The 12498-nt window shown below is 35.4% G+C and overlaps 1 pseudogene; it reads left to right on the top strand.

Moving 5' to 3' along the window:
- The first annotated feature begins 10296 nt into the window (after positions 1–10296).
- LOC105442596 lies at positions 10297–12240 on the top strand (annotated as a pseudogene).
- The last annotated feature ends 258 nt before the right edge of the window (positions 12241–12498 follow it).

Raw genomic sequence — 12498 nt, 5'->3', positions numbered from 1 at the left:
ATATGTTTTAGCTGAGAATATTCTCTACAAATGCAGTCACCACGATATTTCATTTGAACAATGGCATCATGGCGTATTTTTGCGATTAAAGGAGGCATGTCAATTTTTCACATTTTGCGTGTATTCTCTATGGGACATGACTTTTTCTCAAAACTGGTTTCTACATTCTTGTCTTTCGCGAGCAATATCTCCGTCGTTTTATCTTCGTTTACGCTGAGCTTTGAGTATGTTGTAGCTGAGTCAATATGCTATCGTTAGTGTGCCCTTTAATTTTCGATCAGATGCCGGGATCATGCTCATATTTCACTTACAAAGTGGGATTTGATAATTCCATTTTCCGTTTACGTGTAATCTCTATGGGAAATATTTTGGTACATCGGTAACGCACTTGACTTCCGACCTCGAGGTCCCTGGTTCGAGTCCGGGCGTCTCCAACAATTTTTTTCTACACTTTTTTTTTCTTTTTGACCTTTCACTGTACCTTTTCCTTTGCTTATTAAAACACGTAGAATCACAAATAATGTTATAAACAACCATGTTTACTTTATTATTCCCCTATTATCACTTGATCCATTACTTTTTGAGTGTAGTCCCTATGGGAGATGACTTTTTCTCAAATCTGGATTCTACATTCCTGTCTTTTGCGAGCAATATCGCCGTTATTTCCGTTTGGTTTTTGTTGATTTTGGAGTATGTTGTAGCTGAGACTATATGCTATCTAAATGTTCCCTCATTTTTTTTCAATCAGATGTCATCATGGTCTGTTGATGATCATCATCAACATCATCATGATCATCATCATCATCATCAACATCGTCATCACCATTACTATCAAGATCATCATCATCATGATCATCATGATGATCATCATTGTTTACATGTCTATATAACTTCTCCCTTTCTCAATATAGTAAGTATTATAATCTATCATAAGACTTGAAGACAGACCACCTTAATCGTCCTCGTGACGATTTAAATTCTAGTTTATTTTTATTATTCTTCCTCGAATTTGTTCGCAAGATATCTCAAGAATGGCCAAAGCCATTATCATGAAACTTGCCATGATGATAGATCTTAGTCTAACTTAGAACTGCGTGACTTTTCATAGACTCAACATTATCGTGACGTCATCTAGGCGCCATTTTGTGAAAATCAACTTATGATCATATCTTCATAACGGAAAGTTATTTCTCATTCATAATTATCATGATTAAGATCAATATCCGTCCGGTCAATTTCAGATCAATAAACGTCCGCAAACAAGCGCGTGCGCGTTCGTCCGCGCGTTTACGCGCGCGTAAAATTTTAAATTGCTCAAAATCGTCTTAAATTTTTTTTGCATACGTTTCAGGTCATATGGAGCATTTGATAAAAAAATTACGCACACGCGCATGCGCGCGCGTTTTCGCGCGTACTGGCATTTTGCAACATAGAATCGCCGATTTTTTTCTGTCATCATATTCGGTACATTTTTCCAAGCATTTTGATAATTTGTTCACCTTTTATTAACGCAATGAGCATCCGTCAAAGTTGACAGCACGCGCGGATTTGCGTTATCTTTATCCACAATACATGGGCAAAAACATGCCTATATAAAATTCATTGTAACTCTTTAGAATAGATAGAAACTCCTAATATTTTTTCATATTTGGATAGATTATGAGTCGGAGATATGATTTCATGTCTCATTTTATCCTCGATTAACTCATGACGTCATCATAATGGCCTCCAAACTCAAAATTTTAATTTGCATATTATGACGTCAGCATATTTTTGGAAAATTGATTGTATCTCTGTAAATATGGATCAATTTTCTTTTAAATTTTGATATGTTCTAGCTGAGACAATTTTCTACAAATGTAGTATTCACAATTTTTATTTTTGACAAAAGTATCATGGTGTATTTTTGCGATTAAAGGAGGCATGTCAATTTTTCGCATTTTGCGTGTATTCTCTATTGGAAATGACTTTTTCTCAAAACTGGATTCAACACTCCTGTCTTTCGCGAGCAAGATCTCCGTTGTTTTAGCTTCGTTTTCACTGAGCTTTGGATATGTTGTAGCTGAGACAATGAGCTATCACAGGTGTGCCCTTTATTTTTCGATTAGATGCCGGGATCATGCTCATATTTCACTTGCAAAGTAGGATTTCTGAATTCCATTTCCTGTTTACGTGTAATCGCTATGGGAGATGTTTTGGTATATCGGTAACGCACTTTACTTCCAACCTCGAGATCCCTGGTTCGAGTCCGGGTGTCTCCAACACTTTTTTTTCACTTTTTTTCATTTTGACCTTCACTGTACCATCTCCTTTGATTATTTAAACACGCAGATTCGCAAATAATGTCATAAATAACCCTTTTTACTTTATTATTACCCTATTTTCACTTAATCCATTACTTTTTGCGTGTAATCCCTATGGGAGATGACTTTTTCTCAAATCTGGAGTCTACATTCCTGTCTTTTGCGAGCAATATCGCCGTTATCAGGTGGGCTGTATATAGTACAGACCACCTTATAATTTCGTTAGAATTGCCTTTATTTATTATTATCAGGTGGGCTGTATAACGTACAGACCACCTTATAATTTCGTTAGAATTGCCTTTATTTATTATTATTAGGTGGGCTGTATCTAATACAGACCACCTTATAATTTTGTTAAAATTGCCTTTATTATTTCTTTATTATTTATTTTTCTTATTTCGACCCACTTTTTTGTGAGCAAGATAATTTGAAAATGGCTCAATCAAATATCTTAAAATTTGGCACACATATGTATAGGCATATGAACAAGGCACAGCAAAGTTTTCAACCTTGACCTTGACTGATGACGTCATCTAGGCGCCATTTTGTGAAATTTTCTGAAAATTTACTCATGATCATATTTTCATAACGGTAATTCATTTCTCATTCATATTTATCACGATCAAGGTCAATATCAGTCCGGTCAATTTCAGGTCAAAAAACGCGCGCGTGCGCGTACGTCCGCGCGTCAGTGCGCGCGCAAAATTTTTAAATGCTCAAATTCGTCTTAAATTTATTTTGCATACGTTTCAGGTCATTTTAAGCATTTTATAAAAAATCGCGCGTACGAGCATGCGCGCGCGTTTTCGCGCGTAACACCATTAAAAAACATAGAATCGCCATTTTTTTTTCTTTCATGATATTTCTCATATTTTTTCAAGGAATTTGATTCCATGTTTATCTCTTTATGACCATTATTAACAAGATGAGCGTAAATTCAAGATAATTGTCAGTGCGCGCGAGGTCTTTTAATACATAGCATATATGGGCAAAAACATGCCTATACAAAATCCGTTATAGCTCTTTGGAATGCACCGGGATCCTCAATTTTTTTCATATTAAGATAGAGTATGAGTCGGAAATATGATTCCATGTCTAGTTTGGCCATTAAGTGTATCGTGACATCATCACAATGGCCTTGGAACTCAAAATACGAATTTGCATATTATGACGTCAGCATATTTATGTAAAATTGATTGTATCTCTGTAAATATTGATCAATTTTCTTCAAAATTTCGATATGTTGTAGCTAAGACAATTCTCTACAAGCGCAGTAATAACCATTTTTCATTTTGATGACGTCATCATAGTGAAAATTTTGATTAAAGGCCTCATGTCAAAAACTTCATAATTTGCGTGTTATGCCTATAGAAGGTGAATTTAGTTCACGTTATGAATCTACATGATATTGTCTTTTAAGAATTTGTAAGCAGTATGTCGCTTATTTTTGCTCTATTTTGTCTCAAATGTTAGTTGACCAGCCCACCTATACTTGTTCCAAACAAGTATTATATGTCTAGTTTATTTTTCTTATTTCGACCCACTTTTTTGTGAGCAAGATAACTTGAAAATGGTTCGATCAAATACCTTGAAATTTAGCACACATATGTATAGGCATTAGAACAAAGCACAGAAATTTGTTCAACCATGACCTTGACTGATGACGTCATCTAGGCGCCATTTTGTGAAATTTTCTGAAAATCAACTCATGGTCATATCTTCATAACAAAAGGCCATTTCTCATTCATATTTATCATGATCAAGGTCAATATCAGTCCGGACAATTTCAGGTCAAAAAACGCGCGCGTGCGCGTATATCCGCGCGTCAATGCGCGCGCAAAATTTTTAAATGCTCAAAATCGTCTCAAATTTTTTTTGCATACGTTTTAGGTCATTTTAAGCATTTTATAAAAAATCGCGCGTACGAGCATGCGCGCGCGTTTTCGTGCGTAACACCATTAAAAAACATAGAATCGCCATTTTTTTTTCTTTCATGATATTTCTCATATTTTTTCAAGGAATTTGATTCCATGTTTATCTCTTAATGACCATTATTAACAAGATGAGCTTAAATTCAAGATAAATGTCAGTGCGCGCGAGGTCTTTTAATACATAGCATATATGGGCAAAAACATGCCTATATACAAAATCCGTTATAGCTCTTTGGAATGCACCGGGATCCTCAATTGTTTTCATATTAAGATAGAGTATGAGTCGGAAATATGATTCCATGTCTCATTTTGCCATTAAGTGTATCGTGACATCATCACAATGGCCTTGGAACTCAAAATACGAATTTGCATATTATGACGTCAGCATATTTATGTAAAATTGATTGTATCTCTGTAAATATTGATCAATTTTCTTCAAAATTTCGATATGTTGTAGCTAAGACAATTTTCTACAAGCGCAGTAATAACCATTTTTCATTTTGATGACGTCATCATAGTGAAAATTTTGATTAAAGGCCTCATGTCAAAAACTTCATAATTTGCGTGTTATGCCTATAGAAGGTGACTTTAGTTCACGTTATGATTCTACATGATATTGTCTTTTAAGAATTTGTAAGCAGTATGTCGCTTATTTTTGCTCTATTTTGTCTCAAATGTTAGTTGACCAGCCCACCTATACTTGTTCCAAACAAGTATTATATGTCTAGTTATTATATATTTTTCTTATTTCTAACCACTTTTTTGTGAACAAGATAACTTGGAAATGGCTCAATCAAATGCCTAGAAATTTGGCACACATATGTATAGACATATGTACAAAGCACAATAACGTTTTCAACATTGACCTTCACTGATGACGTCATCTAGGCGCCATTTTGTAAAATTTTACGAAAATCAACTCATGATCATATCTTCATAACCAAAAGGTATTTCTCGTTCATATTTATCATGATCAAGGTCAATATCCGTCCGGTCAATAAAAGGTCAAATAACGCGCGCGTGCGCGTACGTCCGCGCGTCAATGCGCGCGCAAAATTTTTAAATGCTCAAAATCGTCTGAAAATCATTTTGCATACGTTTTAGGCCATTCTAAGCATTTTATAAAAAATCGCGCGTACGAGCATGCGCGCGCGTTTTCGCGCGTAAAACTTTTGCACAACATTGAATTGCCTTTTTTTTTTCTTTCATAATATACCACATATATTTACAAACATATTGATACCATGTTTGTCTCTTTATGACTATTAATAACGGAATGATCGACCGTTTAACATAAATCTCCATGCGCGCGAGCTCTTGTAATACATAGCATATATGGGCAAAAACACGCCTATACAAAATCCATTGTAGCTCTTTAGGATGCAAGGTGACCCCAATTTGTTTTCATATTTTAAAAGAGTATGATTCGGAAATATTGTTTCATGTCTCATTTGACCCTCAATTAACTCATGACGTCATCATAATGGCCTCCGAACTCAAAATTCCAATTTGCATATTATGACGTCAGCATATTTATGGAAAATTGATTGTATCTCTGTAAATATTGATCAATTTTCTTCCAAATTTTAATATGTTCTAGCTGAGACAAATTTCTACAAATGCAGTTAGTACTATTCTTCATTTTGACAAAGGTATCATGGCGTATTTTTGCGATTAAAGGAGGCATGTCAATTTTTCACATTTTGCGTGTATTCTCTATGGGACATGACTTTTTCTCAAAACTCGATTCTACATTCCCGTCTTTCGCGGGCAACATCTACGTCATTTTAGCTTTATTTACGCTGAATTTCGAGTATGATGTAGCTGAGACAATTAGCTATCTCAAATGTGCCCTTCATTTTGTCTAAAATGTTAGCTGGACCAGCCCACCTATACTTGTACCAAACAAGTATTACAAATCTAGTTAAATATTTTTCTTATTTCTAACCACTTTTTTGTGAACAAAATAACACGAAAATGGCTTGATCAAATGCCTTGAAATTTGGCACACATATGTATAGGCATATGTACGAAGCACAATAACGTTTTCAACATTGACCTTTACTGATGACGTCATCTAGGCGCCATTTTGTAAAATTTTACGAAAATCAACTCATGATCATATCTTCATAACCAAAAGGTATTTCTCATTAATATTTACCATGATCAAGGTCAATATCCGTCCGGTCAATTTCAGGTCAAATAACGCGCGCGTGCGCGTACGTCCGCGCGTCAATGCGCGCGCAAAATTTTTAAATGCTCAAAATCGTCTGAAAATCATTTTGCATACGTTTTAGGCCATTCTAAGCATTTTATAAAAAATCGCGCGTACGAGCATGCGCGCGCGTTTTCGCGCGTAAAACTTTTGCACAACAATGAATTGCCTTTTTTTTTTCTTTCATAATATACCACATATATTTACAAACATATTGATACCATGTTTGTCTCTTTATGACTATTAATAACGGAATGATCGACCGTTTAACATAAATCTCCATGCGCGCGAGCTCTTGTAATACATAGCATATATGGGCAAAAACACGCCTATACAAAATCCATTGTAGCTCTTTAGGATGCAAGGTGACCCCAATTTGTTTTCATATTTTAAAAGAGTATGATTCGGAAATATTGTTTCATGTCTCATTTGACCCTCAATTAACTCATGACGTCATCATAATGGCCTCCGAACTCAAAATTCCAATTTGCATATTATGACGTCAGCATATTTATGGAAAATTGATTGTATCTCTGTAAATATTGATCAATTTTCTTCCAAATTTTAATATGTTCTAGCTGAGACAAATTTCTACAAATGCAGTCAGTACTATTCTTCATTTTGACAAAGGTATCATGGCGTATTTTTGCGATTAAAGGAGGCATGTCAATTTTTCACATTTTGCGTGTATTCTCTATGGGACATGACTTTTTCTCAAAACTCGATTCTACATTCCCGTCTTTCGCGGGCAACATCTACGTCATTTTAGCTTCATTTACGCTGAACTTCGAGTATGATGTAGCTGAGACAATTAGCTATCTCAAATGTGCCCTTCATTTTGTCTAAAATGTTAGCTGGACCCGCCCACCTATACTTGTACCAAACAAGTATTACAAATCTAGTTTCGGCTTGGATTTTGTTGATTTTTGAGTATGTTGTAGCTGAGACTATATGCTATCTAAATCAACCCTCATTTTTTCAATAAGATGTCATGATCGCGCTCATGATCATGATCATGATCATCATGATCATCATTATCATAATGATGATAATCATTTATCAATTACATTTTCATTTCTTTGAATAAGATAAAAATCGTCAAAAGGTGTTCTTCATGATGTAAATTAGAGTCAAATGTGGAACTGGTTACTGCACAGGGTCAAAGGTCATATATTGTTTCAATCTATCTTCCCTAGATCCATGATGATCAAGGAGACACAATTTAATCTTGACATATGAATAGATCATAAGGGAGAAGCATATAAATGGTAGAAGCATTTTACAAAATAATATATCGTGTAATGCATTATTCGTTATGTAAACCATTATCATACGTATCACCTAATTCGTCAAAGTGACGAATTAAAGTCTAGTTATTATTATTACTATTATTATCATCATTATGACTTATTAAGTAAGCAAATATCATTCCCCAAAACCTGGGGGATGATTGTACATGCCATCCCCCCCCCCACCTTGTGAGGTGGGGGGGGATGCATCCCCCTCATCCCCCCCCCCCCCCCCCGTTGTCTACGCCCCTGGTACGTTATACAGCCCACCTGATAATTGTAATATAATTTTGTTAAGAAAATATCATAAGAGTCATTTGCACTTTCACAAGTATAGACTTCTGACCAATCAATGGATAATAAACTCTCTTTAAACATTGATATCGATGAATCATTAATAATGCGATTTTGTTACCATTCTTTACAATTCTTTCACTTGCAATTGAAAATACTGGAAAATGATCAGATATAAATGAGTCCTGTATATTTTTCTTCCTGTATCGTATTTGTAAATATGTTATCTATCAAGGTTGCTTTATTTTCAGTAATGCGAGTTGGCTTTGTTATTAAGGGAAGTAAATTAAAAGAAAGAATCATATCTAAAAAGTCATTTGTTTTATTATGGATACCATAGTTAACCCTAAAAAGGCCGGGCTATTTGAGGTCTTAGTACGGCCGGGGGGGGGGGCATTATGGCCCCCTTAAGATCTCGGCCGTGAAGCGGCCGATCTCCGCGGAAATGCGCACGCTTGTCAAGTGAAGTGTATAGAATAATATGATAATTTCAATTTTTTTTTAAATTCACTTATTTGTATATTTATGGTAATTTATGCAAATTAAATCATAAATCACATTTTTGCCCATAAATCAAATTTTATTCATATTTGAGCATTCTTTTTCACTTCATATCTTTATTAGACCTATTGGAATAAAATACGACAAAAAAATTCGAAAGAGCTAGCTTATTCCTTATGTTTTCTCTTGTTTTTTAACGTATGTACTTTATTGTTTTTGTTGTTTTATTTCATTTCTTACTACAATTCAACTATTTTGACTCCAAAAACAACCACCTAAACTTTAAACAAGACCCAATAACCAACTTTTAGGAAAAATGACATTTCCATATGTTTTGTACACAAATCACAAAAATGAGCGATTTTCGGGCTGACATGCAAAGCCAAAAGGTCACGTGACCTTGTAACTGTTGGTCCGATTTTCATTTTTTTGTTGAAAGATGCGCAAGACTCGAAAGAAAAAAGTCAGCGAACGGCGGGGCGCCATCCATATGCGTTCCCGAGCAATCGGAAAAATCGTGGAGGGGTGGGGGCATTATGCCCCCCCCCCCCCGGCCTTATTAGGGTTAAGCAAGTTTACGTTAAAGTCCCCTAAAATATATAAGTCTTTCTTCTCACTTTCCAGTATTTCAAGAACACTTTGTATTTTCTAATTAAAACAAGATATGTCGGAATCTGGTGGACGATAAACGCAACGAACAACTATAGGTTTAGCTTTCTTACTGATTTCAACAAGTATAGTTTCATAATTGCATTCAGAATAAGTAAATTCGGGTCGTAATTTGTAATTGAGATTATTTTTCAAATAAAGTGCAACTCCTCCACCAGATTTTGAGGGTCTACACTTAGAAACAAGAAAATATCCGTCTAGGTTATGCATATTAATATTTGTAGAAGAATTGAACCAAGTTTCAGTTATTGCAATGGCATCAAATTCAAACTGAAGAGATCACAGAACAATCTGTAATTCATCAAAAAAATTCTTTAGGCTTATAGCATTCAAATAGAGAAGTGACAGTTTAGAAATAAATTTACTAAATTTTAGACTAAATTCTTCACAAAATGTGTATTGACATGAATTTTTAAGTTCAAGATCTGAATCTAAAAGGCTATGCACATCATATTTATTCATACAAAATGGGTTTAATTTCAATCTTAATAACTTGTCAATATTAATTCTCCTATTTAAACGGAAAAAGTCATACATAGTCCAATAAAATTCATTATTATCATCTATATGGTTGAATGGAAAAATATTAGAAGTACATTGAGTGCATAACCATGACTGAGTTGGAAAGAAGGAAGAAGAGATACCACAATGAACACATACACTCATTCCCACATTAACAAATTAACTTTCAGTAAGTAGGTAATAAAACGTAAATACAGTAAAAATAACAAAGATAATTACAAAAAGATCTGTAATTAATCAAAGTGGCATAGGCATAAAATATGAAAAATATCATATTTGCATGTAGTCAGTTCAATGTTTTTCAGTTTTCACAAGTTTGCAAGTTTACTCACGGAATGTAATATCTTTCTTGTCGTCTTCCCATTGGTAGCTTTGGCCAATACAATTACCCTTCCATCTGATGACCATGCGGCATTCAGCCTATCATTCAGTTCCACCTCCTTTTCGCTTCCTTCAACAAAAGTCGATTTGCTGCTGTCAGGTCCTCCTCAACCCCCTTTCTTTTTCCTTTCAGCAGTTTGCGATTCCTGATCATGACATTGCGGGCGAGATAAGAGGTGAATTTTACTATAATGGGTCTTGGAGGGAGTGACTTGCTGTTTTTTCCTCTCGTAGGTTGATGCGGAAGACCTACTCTATGCGAACGATCGATGTCCACAGATAGTAATATTTCTTAGTATATCACGAAATCTAAGTGGAGTAACTTGTGGTACAAGTGGTAGTTCTGGACTTTTCATAAACGTTTACGTTCTTAACAGTGATGATTATGAATATACATCATTCAGATAAAACAATCGAAAGTTGCAATGATATGTGAGTTATAATTTTAAAAAAATGGAAATAAAAGTCAATAAGAACAAATAATTTCCTCTTATTACAGATGGTGAAGTACGTCTTGTGGGAGGCACCTCGGATTCTGAAGGCCGTGTAGAGGTCAGATACAACGGAGGATGGGGAACTGTTTGTGATGATGGTTGGGATACACACGATGCCAGCGTGGTCTGTCGATCTCTCGGTTTTGCTGGTGCTCTTGAAGCTGTATCAAGGGCTGGATTCGGCCAAGGCACTGGAACCATCGTCCTTGATGGCGTCAATTGCTCTGGAAACGAATCGAGTCTCTTTGAGTGCTCAAATCTAGATCTTGGAGACAATTACTGTGGCCATTATGAAGATGCTGGAGTTCGTTGTCTAGTGTTTGGAGGTATGTTTAAGTGAGTTATTGTTAATAAAGTCATTTTGGTCGGTTCCGTAAAGTAGAACTTCGAATGTGATTTCTGTGTTCTATATGTCATGTTGAGTATCATGATAGTGATAATTCTTAGTTCATCGAGAAATCTGAGAGGAGCTACTTGTGGGGTCGATTTTATCAGAAAAAAAGATGTTCCCAATAAAAAAACTAATTTGGACATTGTTTTTTGCCCCTTATTTGAAGATATGTAAAAATATCAGTTTTTCGTATATTCTACAGGCTTTTTTAGGGTTTGTGAATTATGTGCTTACATTTTTCCCAGTTTCTCAGCAGATATTAATATTATCTCCACCAAATTAAAAAACATTTTTTGTAAAGCATACAACAATAGGTTTACAAAGTTATATTAATTTATTTTATTGTCTTCAATTATTAGTGACGTCATAAATTTGCATATATTTTGATATGCAATTGTTTGTTTAAAAACCTGTCAAAATCACTTGAAAGTTGTATTTTGTCTGCTATTATCATGAAATAAGTTTTCCAACCCCCTAATTTGGTATAAAATTATTCATTGATATGTTATCTGACGTTTCCCGCAAAAAGAAATCAGTATCAGTCAACTCGTATGCGCACCCACCCCCCCCCCCCCCCCCCCCCGCGCATATTACGATTAATACATATAATGGGTCTTGGTGGGAGTGACTTGCTGTTTTTTCCTCTCGTAGGTTGATGCGGAAGACCTACTCTATGCGAATGATCGATGTCCACAGATAGTTATATTTCTTAGTATATCACGAAATCTAAGTGGAGTAACTTGTGGTACAAGTGGTAGTTCTGGACTTTTCATAAACGTGTACGTTCTTAACAGTGATGATTATAAATATACATCATTCAGATAAAACAATCGAAAGTTGCAATGATATGTGAGTTATAATTTTAAAAATAGGAAATGAAAGTCAATGAGAACAAATGATTTCCTCTTGTTACAGATGGTGAGGTACGTCTTGTGGGAGGCACCTCGGATTCTGAAGGCCGTGTAGAGATCAGCTACAACGGAGAGTGGGGAACTGTTTGTGATGATGGGTGGGATACAAACGATGCCAGCGTGGTCTGTCGATCTCTCGGTTTTGCTGGTTCTCTTGAAGCTGTATCATCGGCTGGATTCGGCCAAGGCACTGGAACCATCGTCCTTTATGGCGTCAGTTGCTCTGGAAACGAATCGAGTCTCTTTGAGTGCTCGCATCGAGGACTTGGAGACAATAACTGTGGCCATTATGAAGATGCTGGAGTTCGTTGTCTAGTGTTTGGAGGTATGTTTAAGTGAGTTATTGTTAATAAAGTCATTTGGTCGGTTCCGTAAAGTAGAACTTCGAATGTGATTTCTGTGTTCTATATGACATGTTGAGTATCATGATAGTGATAATTCTTAGTTCATCGAGAAATCTGAGTGGAGCAACTTGTAGGGTCCATTTTATCAGAAAAAAGATGTTCCCAATAAAAAAACTAATTTGGACATTGTTTTTTGCCCCTCATTTGGAGATATGTAAAAATATCAGTTTTTCGTGTATTCTACAGGCTTTCT

Source organism: Strongylocentrotus purpuratus, unplaced genomic scaffold, assembly GCF_000002235.5.
Source record: "Strongylocentrotus purpuratus isolate Spur 01 unplaced genomic scaffold, Spur_5.0 spur5_contig_850, whole genome shotgun sequence".
Lineage (NCBI taxonomy): Eukaryota > Metazoa > Echinodermata > Echinoidea > Camarodonta > Strongylocentrotidae > Strongylocentrotus > Strongylocentrotus purpuratus.
The sequence above is the reverse complement of the archived record's forward strand: the minus strand, read 5'-3'. Positions and strand labels throughout refer to the sequence as shown.